The 14,402-nt window shown below is 41.7% G+C and overlaps 1 protein-coding gene and 1 long non-coding RNA gene across 3 annotated transcripts in view; one reads left to right on the top strand and one right to left on the bottom strand.

The window, feature by feature from the left end:
- Positions 1 to 1,352: 1,352 nt before the first annotated feature.
- On the bottom strand, positions 1,353 to 5,168 carry LOC118238384. The gene is made up of 2 exons (XR_004768508.1): positions 5,087 to 5,168; positions 1,353 to 1,526 (listed from the first exon to the last, which is right to left on the bottom strand). It is a non-coding gene; the product is annotated as an uncharacterized LOC118238384 (long non-coding RNA).
- A 15-nt stretch (positions 5,169 to 5,183) lies between these two features.
- Atg10 (autophagy related 10) overlaps positions 5,184 to 14,402 on the top strand; it is a 280,774-nt gene continuing 271,555 nt past the window's right edge. The window contains exon 1 of one of the 2 annotated variants that reach the window (XM_027401757.2): positions 5,184 to 5,285. The gene's annotated coding sequence lies outside the window, so the exon portion shown is untranslated. Of the gene's footprint in view, positions 5,286 to 8,569; positions 8,591 to 14,402 lie in introns of those variants that run through there. The other variant, XM_027401758.2, reaches the window with a different exon arrangement.

The following is a 14,402-nucleotide window of genomic DNA, read 5'->3' as shown; positions in this document are numbered from 1 at the left end:
ATATTCCAGTCCAAATTGTTTTAATTCTAGTTTTTGAAAGCTGAAGAATTGAGATAACCCACATTCTGCTTAGCAAAAGCATTTGCTGTAATGATACAGCAATGTGACAAGGTTACAGCTCACATTTGCAGTGTTTTCAGATCATCCTGACTGATGTCCTTGTTCCAGGGAGATGTCCTCTAACACTCTGCAGCTGACCACATCCCAGTTGGTCTGGCTGGATCCAAGGATGCTTTAAATTGGGAGAATCTTTAGGCCAAGCCTCACATCTGCCAGTAACCTCAGGCTAAATAGCTTTGTTGAGACAAGTGCAATTCATAAATATCTTGGAAAGCATTAAAGTTCTTTATTGGTCTTTTCAATGCTGAATTTCATCCACTGCTGTTACATCATCCTGTAGAACATTTGCACTAGGATATCCTGAGCAATCAGCCAAGTTAAAACCCAGCATTTCCTCAATACCAGACTGAATATCTGTCTCTGACAAGCTGGGTGTGTGCTCTGGATATTGAGCAAACATCAGAGACAAGTTTATATGGCAATGCACTTTGCCTTCTCTTTATCACATACAGCAAACAGTGTAAATAATTAAAGGCTTCATGGCAGAGAACAGTCAGGCATTACATAAAAAGTAACCCTCCTCAGCCGTGGACAGCTTCACTCCACTTTCAGCCTTCTGACAGCCCATGTAATTGTAATGGGACTGGACAACGTTCACAGTACCCTTTTTCTTCTCTGTCATTATTCATTAGTCTACATGGTCAGACTATCTGTTTCTTCATTTGGTGAAGTCTGAACCAAACTGGGATATTCTCAATGGCCAATTCCTGGTTGCAGAAAGAAGGATACCTTGCATTTGCAATGTCTCATTGTTATATTCCACCAGCTATTACATAATTTTTAAATTTGGGTTGGGATTGTTATTGAGATATGGTCTTTCTGTGTAGCCCTGGTTGGCCATCTATTCCTGACACACACTAGCCTAGCCTCAAACTTATCATAGTCTTCTGCCCTTAGCCTCCCATGTGTTGGGATTACAGGTGTGAGCCACCATGTCTATCTTGACCGTTAGTTTCAGGACTGAATTACTGTCTTGTCTTCCTGTAAAGTGGACCTCCATCTCTAAACTGTTCTTCCCTTAAAAAACAATAAAATACAATTTGCAGTCAGATAAAGTCACCTTCATATTAAAGACATATTCAGTAAGGCTAAAATTATAGGCAGGTGGTCTTTCTATTATTGTCATGCCCACTGTGCTCTTTGCAGTGTAATAGAATAGATAAACTTCTTTTCCAAAATAAAAATTAAACCAGATTAAAATTATTTTTGCCAACGTAAATCAGAATCAACTGTAACCTTTAAAAACTTACAGACGGCATTATTCATTTTATAATAAAAAGTATCATGTAGATGATAATACATTGTGTCTTCTTAACTCAAATAGCAAAAATGTAGCAGAAGGAAAGTGATTCTCCATCCTCTTATCTACAGGCAGCCAGTATTCATCTCAAGTTCAAGGTGAGTCACTGTGGGAAGGGAAAGAAAGGGAAGGGGAGGGGAGGGAAGGCAGATGGGAGGAGAAGGAAGAGCATGGGGGAATGGAGGGGAGGGAAAGGAAGGGAAATCGAAAAGGGAGGAGAGGAAACATAATAATTACATTAATGATTGAATTATTCCATCACCTGTATTCATAAATTTGAAAATGTGTACTTTTTGGTCTCTACAACCCTGCAAAGATGAAATTATCCCTGTACCAGCTGGTTTTTACATCAACTTGACACAAGTTAAAAGTCATTTGAGAGTAGGAAATCTTGATTGAGAAGATGCCCCGACAAGATCTGACTGTAGGCAAGTTTGTAGGTATTTTCTTAATTAGAGATTGACGGAGGAGGGTCCCACTCATTGTGGATTGTGCCACCTCTGGGCTGCTGGCCTGGGTTCTAAAAGAAAGCAGGTTGAGCAAACCAAGTTGACCAAGTCACTAAGCAGCACCCCTCCATGGCCTCTGATTCAGCTCCTGCCTCTAGGTTCCTGCCCTGTTTGAGTTCCTGTCCTGGCTTCCTTCAGTGATGGACTACATTGTAGAAGTATAAGCCAAATAAACCCACCCTCCCCAATTTTCTTTTGGTCATGGTTTTCATCACAGCAATAATAAACCTAATTAAGATAGTCACACATCCCAAGGTTCAGATTCAGTGACTTCCCAAAATTACACATTAAATATATGACAGGAATGAAGCTTGTCCCACAACTTCTTGACTCCAGGCTGGTGATCTTATGAAATAATGTACATGAAGGGGCAAGTGCCTTATTATTATTATTTATTTTGAGATGGCTCAAAGGGAAGCTTTGCTTCACTGCAACACTTGATTTGCTCCAAATTAAAACTACACAAAAGATTCTGGAGCTGCAGGATGAATGCCTCTTAATGCACACCATTGCAGCACACAAGTATCAATACATAATTCAATCCTGTAATTGTAATTAATTCCTAATCAGGGAAATACCCTGTGTAATATTAAAGAAGATAGATAATTATTGAACAAGATCAACAAGTCCTTCTAAATGTAACAATGTGCCCTGGGATGTACACATTGATCTTGTCTCATTGCACTCATGGCATTTTTCTTCTCCTGGATGGTAAATAGGAATTCTTGCAGGGAGGGCATCTTGCAGTGACCCAATAGGGATTCTAACCAGGCCCCTGATAGCACAGAGTGACTCAACCTCCACTTTGCAAAGTGGAGAGGAGAATCAGTAAATTTGGAGGCCAGCCTGGACTACAGTGTGAGACGTTCCCCAACTCCCACTTCCCTTTCCACCAAAAGTAAACAAGGACTCTTTCAACCAATTCCAGATTGAAAAAAAAAAAAAAAAAAAAAAAAACACAAAACAAGCACTCTGATATTGCCAGAACATTGTTCTGGCAATGCACCTTTCAAAACATTGAGTTCCTCTGGCAAATTTGAAAGACAATTTCTAGTTCTAAAACATCTCCAAATGCTTGAAAGAGAAACATGCCCCTCAAAATAAAACCTAGGCAATATTCACTAAATACTTTAATGAATTGTTCAAATTTGAATTTCCTGATATATAATATCCTAGTTCAAACTAGACCCTCAAAAATGAGATCTCTGACCCAAATATAGTGGCTCAACCTGTAACGTTAGCTTTTGGGGACTGAGGCAGGAGGATTGCTCACACATTTTTGGCCACAGTGGGCTGGCTACATAGTGAGTTCCAAGTCAGCCTGGGACAAAAAGAAAAAAAAAATCCAACAACAAAAGGTAATAACAACAACCAAAAGAGTGAGAGCCTCAAAACCACATATTCTAGTCCCATGGTGTGGCAGTTTGAATATAGCTGGCCCCATAAAGCTCATAGTGAATGGCACTATTGGAAGGTGTGGCTTTGCTGGAGTAGGTATGGCCTTGTTAGAGGAAGTGTGTCACTGTGGAGGAGGGTTGGGGGGCAAGGGTATCACATATATGCTCAAGCTACACCTAGTATAGTATCTCAGACCATTTCCTGTTGCCTACTGGATCAAGATGTAGCACTCTTGGCTCCTCCTACAGCACCAGGTCTGCCTGCATGCCAGCATGTTCTGCCATGGTGATAATGGACTGAACCTCTGAACTGTAAGCCACCCAGGTACATGCTTTCCTTTATAAGAGTTGCTGTGGTCATGACGTCTCTTCACAGCAATGGAAACCCTATCTAATGCACATGGCTGGTTCTGCTGGTTACAGAGGAGAGAGCCTGGAACTTTCTCTTCCAGACTAGACTAGATTCACATTTGCAGCAACACTTGTTGATCTCTCAGTGCTCTGATTATTAGGTATGTGCTGCCACACCTGGTTTGTAGTAGCATTTTCTTAATTAAACACTTAATTTCTTTGTAGAAAAAAATGGTTTACAGAAAACCAATTAGTTGGCCCAGAATTTGCACATACCACAGGCAGAATTTCACCAAAATTGATGAACCGATTTTGATATATCATCATTATTAACAATAGTCCATAATCTACATTTGGGTTTATTCTTTGTGCTGTTTAGGTTTATGGGTTTTGTTAAATGTATGACATCATGCAGCCATGATTAGAGTATCACATTATAATCTCACTGTTCTGATAAGTTTACTGGACTTCATATTTTTACTTTTCCTCTTTTGACTACCCTGGAAAAACAGTGATCCTTTACCATCTCTCTAGGCTTTATTCTGTTACACAACTAGTAAATGCTGTGCACACTGCAGTTTCAAGACAATTTTCTTTTTTCTTCTTTCCTCCTCCTTCTCCACACCTGAACTACAGAGCAAATTCCAGGACAGCCAGGGATATACAGAGAAACCCTGTCTTGAACAAACAAAAAAAACTAACCCCCCCCCAAGACCCCTATTTTGCACGTGGTAAAATTTAACTGTTTTCTGACAAACAAAATAGTGGTTTAATAATCAATAAAACCAGCAATCAAAAACAGAGTTCTAGAATCCTTCCAAATTTTAAGCCCAATTTCTTCCTCTATCTCTTGGTATTGGGCACTTCTGATCTGTGCTGTCTATTTAAAATAGAGAAACAAACAAAAGGCAGACACACACAGGAATTTATTAGCTACTTAACATGGTAATCTTACACAACTTGCTCAAGACCAAAACCTCGGTCTTGAGATTTGAAAACCAACTGTGTTTCATTTTGCCTGTTTACTTTCTTTTCTAAGAAATGTTTTCTTGTTTAAAGAAGCAGAAGCCCTTTCCCTAAGATATCCTATCGGTCCTTGACCCCTGTGACTCCAACGTCTTCTGACTTTTCCCCCTTGTCCCTGCCATTGCCCCTGTTTCATTTTGGATTGGTATTTTCAGCTTTTTGTGCCACAAAAGGTACAGTTGTCAGCACTCGAATTCGGTGACTGCGACCAGGGTGGCGTGGCTCTCTGAGCTCTTGGGGATGCCAGCAGCCTGCATTCTAGCTCCTTGCTCGGACTCTACTTCCTCACAGACCGGCCATTTATACTCAGGAAATTAGACAGCGTGTTGGAAAGAGTGTGCAGGTATCCTGGCTCGGGGTCGCCCCTGCCCGGCCTACATCACCTAGTGGATTGTTCTGGGAAGTGACGCCTGAGCACAGGTTGCAGGAAGGTCTCGCTTGGGCTTCCTCCGGCGCGGGCGGCCCCACTGCGCATGCTCGCTGCGGCGCGGGTGGGGCTCCTCCTCCCCACTCCGCTCGGCCGTCCCGACCCCGCCCCGCTGCGCGCCGCCGGCTGCTGGTCAGGGTGAGCGAGCGAGCGGGGTGAGTACTTCTAGCCACGGCACCTCCTCCTCTGCTGCCCGCAGCCCTTGCACGCCTCCCGGGACCGGAGAAGGGCGGCGGAGGGGCCAGCCCGGAACAAAAGGCCGGGGAGGCGGGCGCGGGCCGCTCGGCGACCTTCCACCTTGTGCTTGGAATGTGCTCACGTGACCTTGAAACAAAGGAAGCGAAGTGACTGGCAGGCCCACCTGAAGGAGCTTTCAGATTTACAGTCCTCCCCCTCCCCAGTCTATAAAGCAGGAAAGTGGGGGGGGGGGTCGGAGATAAAGGAATAAATAACCGGTTTATAGAAGACAAACTTTCAGTAGTGATAATTATGAAAATTTTGGTAGTAAAATCCGCAGTGGCCGCATGTTCTTTCACAGTCAAAATGGAGTCCCAATTTCTGCAGTTACATCTTTCTGACAAGATGCAGATAGTTTGCAAACGTAAGAAAACAACAACAACAACAAACCCTGTGTGTTTGTTTTTGAGACAGGGTCTGCTACTGTGTAGCCCAGGCTGGCCTAGAACCCTGAGCAATCGTGCCTCAGTCTCCCAAGTGTTGGTGGGTCACTCTCATGCCTGGATTGATTGGTCTGGGCTTGAGGTGGCCTCCCACCTCAGCCTCGCCAAAGGAGCTGAGGCTGCACAGGCAGTCGCAGGTTACAGGAGCCTTTTCGTCATTTTATCATGTTATGAGTGCACTTTGTCAATCGCGTTGCTCTTTCCAAATTCAATAATTCTTTGCCAAAAGCTTACTTTGAGTCATTATAATCTGATAGTGGCCTCCACTGTGGTGGCAAAAGAGTACATTTATGGCTATTAGGGTTAGAGAACATAGACCCCGTGCAGTGCTCAAATCCATCTTAGGATCCCAGGTATTTATTACTGCTTACTACTCGTGCTTCCAAAGCATCAGATGCTGACAGGAGACAATGACACAAAATGAAAACCTTAGCCGAAAAATAAACTGAGTAATGAGGAAGTTAAAGTCTCCCAGAGCAATTTTGAAAAGCGTCATACCCAAGCTTGCTGGCCCATCACCACTGTCATCCTAGCATGTCACAGCTGGAGGCAGAACCATCTCCAGTTTGAAGCAAGCCTGAACTACACACAGCCAGATCCTGTCTAAATGAGCAAGAATGAGCAGAAGATTGTTATTTATATTTTAATGGAGGAAACTAGTGGAAGTAGTTTTAAGCTTGATTCATTTGAATATGGAATATTACAAGATGAGGATAATATTAAAGATCTTGCTATACCTGGTAGGGTATATAAGACAATGCTTTAAAAAATTATATCTTACCCTTTCTCAGTTTTCTAGACTACCTCAGCCTTGTGCTTCCTGTGTAGCCAGGGCTGACCTTGAGCGGATCCTCCTTTCTTCTTCCCAAGGGCTGGTGTGCATCAATCACAATGTCCAGTATATGCGGTGCTAAGAATTAAACTCAGGCCTTTGTGCACCCTAGACAACCACTCTGCCAACTGTACCACTTCGCTCCCACACTTTTTTTTTTTTAAATATTTGAAACAGGTGTTACAGAGTCTAGTCCTCTTATCTCAGCCTCTCGAGGGCTGAGATTACAGGCTTTACTACCATGTCCAGGACAAGTTATAGTTCTCCTTAATGTTCAGTAAACTTCTGAGAAACATAAGCATCCCTTTAGGAAAAACAGTAAAGCTTACCTAAGGTAGATAGTTTTGGACTGGAATTGATGTGAATATTAATATCTTTGAAGCCTCAAGATGTGCTTTGGACCTCTCAGAGGTAATGTTTGAATCACAAGTATAATCAAGATCCAAAAAGAAGAGCTATAGAGATTATTTGGTGATGGTACATCGAAAGTGAATGTCTTTAGGGGCAAACAAGCTACAGAACACTAAGAAAATAGGGTAGCTGAAAATATGCTCCACCTGAATGAAGGCAAGCCTCTGCAGAAGTGGAGGTCCCTCTGCTATGCTTGGTTCATCAAATGATCAATGGTCTACAGGGGCCAAGAAGAGTAATTACTAATAGTTTGCCTTTGAAGTTAGGGTTATTTCACATCATTGTATATTATCTTTCCAAGAAGATCTTTGCATCTGACCCCTTCCTTTGTGCTCTGCAGCCTTATTATAATGTTTGGCTATTGCTCGCTGTTTTAAAATAGAGTCTTTTGAGTTGGAAGGATCTCTGTAAACTGCTTGCTTCCTGTTTCCCATGTTTTCCTGTAGTCCTCAATCTAATGTCAAGTCAGGCTACTTACTTGTCCACTCTGTGTCATTTTAACCTACTCCTAGGGTCATTATCCCTTGCATCACTTATGCTACCAGTTTGTTTCAATTCATATTTCAATTCAATTCCAGGACTAGTGGAAGTCTAATTTTCTCCAGAGCATAGGCTGTAGTGGTTTTGGTCAACTTACTACCTTTAACAGCTATAACAAGCTACTTATCTTGTATCTCAATATCCTCATCTATAGAGAAAATCATACTGATATACCTCATAGAGATGCTATGAGGATTTTAGTTACCGTGGTTCTTGATGCTATAAGAAAGGCTTAATAATGTTATTTTTAATTATTACATCAACCCATACCAATTCCTTAAACAGCACTGTACAGCTCATCATTGATTTTGTTGTATTGCATTAATGTTCTTTTCAGCTTGAAAATTTTCATGTAAAGTTGATTACTGACTGTTGAAAGCAAAGCTGTGATTTATACTTCTTTTTCAAAGTCTCAAATCTCTCAGGATGGTACTCAGGGCTCAGTATATATATTTTTTTCTTCCTGTCTTGTTATCTGGTTTCTTTTCTATTAGCCATTTTATCTGTGTTGCTTATAATTTTAAATTCGAATCCTGTCTGTCCCAAAAGTATCTGAGGTGACTTATAACCCATAAATGATAAAATGACAAAGATAAATCATGGTCATGAAGATATGAAGCTCAACTAGAAAGATGACATTAGGATGAGTCACACTGAAATACAGTCTATGAAGAGTTGCCTTTTTTTTTTTTTTCTATTTCTATATAATCACTAAAGGTAGCCTCCAATGAAGATCTGAGCTTCATGATGGTCAAAGGAAGGAAGGAAGTAAATCACATACTCTAAAAACACAGCTTCCTATGTTCAGATAATTGGGAAATCATTGCCTGAGGTGGTGCCATCACTCTGGGTTCCCACAAGAGCAAACAAAAACTCAACTCAGTGGAAACTGTCATGTTCTAGGAAAACAAAAAGCTCTCTCTAGTGCTGACCTCTGGCTAAGGAATTTCTGCTGGAATGACCCGAAGAAAGCCATTGCCAACCTTCCAGCCTCCAGGTGCCTCTCTTTGCCGTGTTCTGTGTTCTCTTGGGAAAAACCTTTGCCTTGCTCCCGCATGGTGCAGCCCGGACTGCTTGCATTCTGGAACTGCCCAATTGAAGCTCTTGTCTCCTCCAGTGGGTTAAAGGTTCAGTACCACTGTTGACCATCTAGCAGTGAGGCATGAGTAGTCAGGATGGGGAATGCAGTTCGTGGTCATAGTTCAGAGGGGACACAGAAGCTCTGCTTCTCCTCATCTTGTGTTGACTTGTGGCTGACTGACACCTTTTACAGGAGGCATGTAGGTTGTTTCCATGATCTTTGCCATTTCTGTTCATCAGTTGGTATTATTTTTGTTTCATTTAAAGCTTATAAATTTAGGGGTTTGTGGAAGATGATGGTGAGGCTGTACTACTATTTTGAATGCTAATCTGTCCCCTCAGCTTTCCATGGCTGGCCTTATATCACAGTATTCATTGTTTCACATTCTCCTGTTAGAACATGGAGATTGGAAAGCAGTAGGAGACTGGTGACTTACATAGTATGTTTCACTTAAGGAAATACAGAATGGAGGAAAGTAAAATGCTTCCTGTTTCCTCCTGGGACTTCCTGTGGCAGAGGTCAGCAAAAATATCAGCTCCAATCAGTGAGTTCCCCCTCCAATGTTGTTTCCTGTTTAAGCTTTGATTTGTGACATGTATTGTGAGAAGGCAGGGAGAACTAACCTGCTAGGTAGCTGCAAGACTGAACTTCCTCCTCCTGATGCTTCTCAAGCTAGTGGTTGGTTTGCTCCATTGATTGCTGCTGTGTGTCCTGATCAAATGATCTACTTTTGGTCTCAATTTTCTGGCACGATTGCTTCTCAGTCATTTGTGTGGTGATAACTAAAATTATTTATTTGGGGGAGTGTATGGACTCATGTACATTTTTTGGTCATGGTATAGGATTTCATATGAAATCTACACTTGCAAGCTTGATCTCTTAACTAGGGGACCTCTGCCAAGGGACCCTCTAAGGTGAGTGATTAATCAGTTTACATGAGTTCAAGCCAAGTTGTTGTAAAGGTTAATGTTTACCTCTCATAGCTAGAATTGTCTCCCTTGTCCCTTCCTCATCCTTCCTTACCCCCTCCTTCCATTACTGCAGTCTTGTGTTGTACAGACTTACAGGCTCAAGTGAAAATTCAGCTTCAGTTTAAGAGTATGAGACCCTACCCCAAGCTTGTGCCACTGTGCTTGGTGTGGTAGTTTGAATGTAACTGGCCCCCTAATGTCATAGGGGTGGCACTATTAGGAGGTGTAGTCTGTGTAGTAGACGTGATCATGTTGGAGGAGGTGTGTCACTGTGTGTGGAGACGGGCGGTCTCATATATGCTCAAGTGCTCAGTGTGACAGTCCACTTCCTATTTTGCCTTCTGATCAAGATGTAGCCAGCACCATGTCTGCCTGTGGGTTGCCATGTTGTCTACCATGATGGTAATGAACTAAACCTCTAAAACTGTAAGCCAGCCACCCCAATTATATATTTTCCTGATAAGAGTTGCCATGGTCATGTGTGTCTTTGCAACAATAGAAACCATAACTAAGTCACCTGATTTGAAATGGCATAATAGTGTGGAATTCTTTTTTGTATTTTTTTTTTTAGTTCAAATTAGTAACAAGCTTGTTTCACATGTCGATCCCTTCTTGCTCTCCCTCCCCTCACTCCCATCCCTCCTCCCCCACCCCGACCTACCCCCCCCCATCCACCTTCCTCTCCTCAGGCAGGGTAGGGCCCCCAACCAGGGCTCCGAAAAGTCCACACCATCCTGTGCTGGGCCTGGGCCCTTCCCCATGTGTCCAGGGCAAGAGTGCATCCCTTCACTTGGGATGGGCTCTCAAAGTCCCTTCTTACACCAGGGAAAAATACTAATCCACTACCAGGGGCCCCCTGGAGTGCAGAGGCCTCCTCATTGACATCCATGTTCAGGGGTCTGGATCAGTCCTGGACTGGCCTCCCAGACAGCATCTGGGGTCGATGTGCTCCCCCTTGTTCAGAGCAGCTGTTCCTGTGGGTTTCTCCAACCTGATACGACCCCTTCGATCTTCATTCCTCCCTCTCTTCAACTAAGTTCCAGCGTTCAGTTCAGAGTGTATCTATGGATGTCTGTCTCTTCTTCCATCAGCCACTGGGTGAGGGCTCTAGGATGGCATAAGAAGTAGTCATCAATCTCATTTTAGGGGAAGGGCGGTTAGGTTATCCTCTCCACCATTGCCTGGATTGTCAGTTCATGCCATCCTTGTAGGTCTCTGGAAATCTCCCTAGTGCAAGATCTCTCCTAGGACCTATAATGGCTCCCTCTAATATGGTATCTCTCATCCAGCTCTCTCTCCTCTATTCTTCCCCCAACTCAATATTTCTGCTCCTCCATTTCCTCTCTTCCACTCTTCTTCCTCTGCTCTCAGGCTGGCAGCTCCCTCTCCCCTACCCTCATGCTCCCAATTAGCACAGGAGTTCCTGCCTCTTCCTATTTTGGGGGACCATTCCTTTATCCCTTAGAGTCCTTCATGTTTTCCAGTTTCTTTGGTGAAGAGGATTATAGGCTGATAATCCTTTGCTCTATGTCTAAAATTCATATATGAGTGAGTACGTACCATGTTTGTCTTTTTGTGACTGGGTTACCTCACTCAGGATGGTTTCTTCTAGTTCCATCCATTTGCCTGCGAATTTCAAGATTCCATTGCTTTTTTCTGCTGAGTAGTACTCCATTGTATAAATGTACCAAATTGTCTCTATCCATTCTTCAGTTGAGGGACATCTAGGTTGCTTCCAGGTTCTGGCTATTACAAACAATGCTGCTATGAACATGGTTGAACATTTGCCCTTGTTGTATGAACGTGCATTATTTGGGTATATATCCAAGAGAGGAATTGCTGGATCTTGAGGTAGACTGATTCCCATTTTTCTGAGCAACCGCCATACTGATTTCCAGAGTGGTCTTACAAGTTCACACTCCCACTAGCAATGGAGGAGTGTTCCTTTTTCTCCACATCCTCTCCAGCATAGATTGTCATTGGTATTTTTGATTTTAGCCATTCTGGCCAGTGTAAGATGGTATCTCAGAGATGTTTTGAGTTGCATTTCTCTGATGGCCAAGGATTTTGAGCACTTTCTTAAGTGTCTTTCAGCCATTTCAGATTACTCTGTTGAGAATTCTCTATTTAGTTCTGTACCCCACTTTTTTAATTTCATTGTTTGGTGTTTTGGTGGCTAGCTCCTTGTATATTTTGGAAATCAGCCCTTTGTCAGATGTGTGGTCGGTGAAGATCTTTTCCTATTCTGTGGGTGGTCGATTTGTCTTACTGACTGTGTCCTTTGCCTTGCAGAAGCTTCTCAGTTTCAGGAGGTCCCATTTATTAATTGCAGAACTCAGTGTCTGTGCTACTGGCATAATGTTCAGGAAGTGGTCTCCTGTGCCAATTTGTTCAAGGGTGTCTCCCACTTTCTCTTCTAGAAGATTCAGTGTGGCTGGATTTATGTTGAGATCTTTGATCCATTTGCACTTAAGTTTTGTACATGGTGACAGGTATGGATCTATCTGGAATCTTCTGCATGTCTGAATTCAGTTGTGCCAGCAACATCTGTTGAAGATGCTATCTGTTTTCCATTGTATAGATTTAGCATCTTTGTCAAAAATAAGGAGTTCGTAGGTGTGTGGGTTAATATCAGGGTTTTCAATTCGATTCCATTGGTCTATCTGTCTATTTTTGTGCCAATACCAAGCTGTTTTCAGAACTATGGCTCTATAATAGAGCTTGAAGTCAGGGATGGTGATGCCTCCAGAAGTTCCTTTATTGTACAGAGTTGTTTTGACTGTCCTGGGTTTTTTATTTTTCCATATAAAGTTGAGTATTGTTCTTTCAAGGTCTGTGAATAACTGTTGGGATTTTGATGGGGATTGCATTGAATCTGTAGACTACTTTTGGCAAGATTGCCATTTTTACTATGTTGATTCTACTTATCCAAGGGCATTGAGATCTTTCCATTTTCTGGTATCTTCTTTAATTTCTTTCTTTAAAGTCTCAAAGTTCTTACTGTACAGGTCTTTCACTTTTTAGGTTAGTATTACCCCAAGATATTTTAAGTTGCTTGTGGATATTGTGAAGGGTGATGTTTCCCTGATTTATTTCTCATTGGATTTATCATCTGTATATAGCAGGGCTATTGATTTTTTTTGAGTTAATTTTGTATCCTGCTACATTGCTTAAGGTGTTTGTCAGCTGTAGGAGTTCCCTGGTAGAGTTTTTCGGGTCACTAATGTAGACTATCATATCATCTGAAAATAGTGAAAGTTTGACTTCTTCCTTTCCAATTTGTATCCCTTTGATCTCCCTTTCTTGTCTTATTGCTCTAGCTAGAACTTCAAGTACAATATTGAAGAGATATGGAGAGGGTGGACAGCCTTGTCTTTTTCCTTATTTTAGAGGAAATGCTTTGAGTTTCTCTCCATTTAGTTTGATATTGGCTATTGGTTTGGTGTATATTGCGTTTATCATGTTTAGATATGTTCCTTTTATTCCTGTTCTCTCCAAGATCTTTATCATGAAGGGATGTTGGATTTTGTCAAAGGCCTTTTCATCATCTAGTGAGATGATCATGTGTTTTTTCTTGTCAGTCTGTTTATATGGTGGATTACATGGATGGATTGTTGAACCATTCTTGCATCCCTGGGATGAAGCCTACTTGATCGTGATGGATGATTTCTTTGATGCGTTCTTGGATTTGATTTGCCAGTATTTTATTGAGAATTTTTGCATCAATGTTCATGAGGGATATTGGTCTGTAGTTCTCTTTCTTAGCTGTGTCTTTGTGTGGCTTGGGTATCAAGGTTATTGAAGCCTCATAAAAAGAGTTTGGCAATGACCCTTCTGCTTCTATTGTGTAGAACAGTTTGTGGAATACTGGTATTAGCTCTTGTTTGAATTTCTGGTAGCAATTCTGCAGTGAAGCCATCTGGCCCTGGGCTTTTTTGGGTTGGGAGGCTTTTGATGACTGCTTCTATTTCTTTAGGGGTTATAGGTCGATTTAAACTGCTTATCTGTTCTTGGTTTAATTTTAGTAAGTGATATCTATCCAGAAAACTGTCCATTTCCTTTAGATTTTAGAATTTTGTGGAGTACGGATTTTCAAAGTATGACCTGAAGATTCTCTGGATTTTTTCAGTGTCTTTTGTTATATCCCCCTTTCCGTTTCTGATTTTGTTAATTAGCATGCTCTCTCTCTCTCTGCCTTTTGGTTAGTTTGGATAGAGGTTTGTCTATCTTGTTGATCTTCTTAAAGAACCAACTCTTTGTTTCATTGCTTCTTTGTAATGTTTTCTTAGTTTCTGCTTTATTGATTCCAGCCCTCAGTTTGAATATTTCCTGGTATCTACTCCTTGGTGGTGAGTTTGCTTCTTTTTGTTCTAAAGCTTTCAGTTGTTCTGTCAAATCACTACTGTGAATTTTCTCCAGTTTCTTCATGTGGGCACCTAGTGCTATGAACTTTCCTCTTAGCACTGCTTTCAGAGTGTCCCATAAGTTTGGGTATGTTGTGTCTACATTCTCATTAAATTTTAGAAAGTCTTTAATTTCTTTATCAACCCAGGAATGGTGCAATTGGGTGTCATTCAATTTCCATGAATATGTGGGTTTTCTGCAATTTGTATTGCTGTTGAATTCTAGCTTTAAAGCATTGTGATCTGATAAGATACAGGGAGTTATTTCATTATTTCAATTCTTTTGTAACTGTGGAGGTTTGCTTTGTTGCCACCTGTATTGTCAATTTTAGAGAAGGTTCCATGTGGCACTGA

This window comes from Cricetulus griseus, chromosome 2 (assembly GCF_003668045.3).
Source record: "Cricetulus griseus strain 17A/GY chromosome 2, alternate assembly CriGri-PICRH-1.0, whole genome shotgun sequence".
In the NCBI taxonomy this organism is placed as follows: Eukaryota; Metazoa; Chordata; class Mammalia; order Rodentia; family Cricetidae; genus Cricetulus; species Cricetulus griseus.
This window is presented reverse-complemented; position numbering and strand designations above follow the sequence as displayed.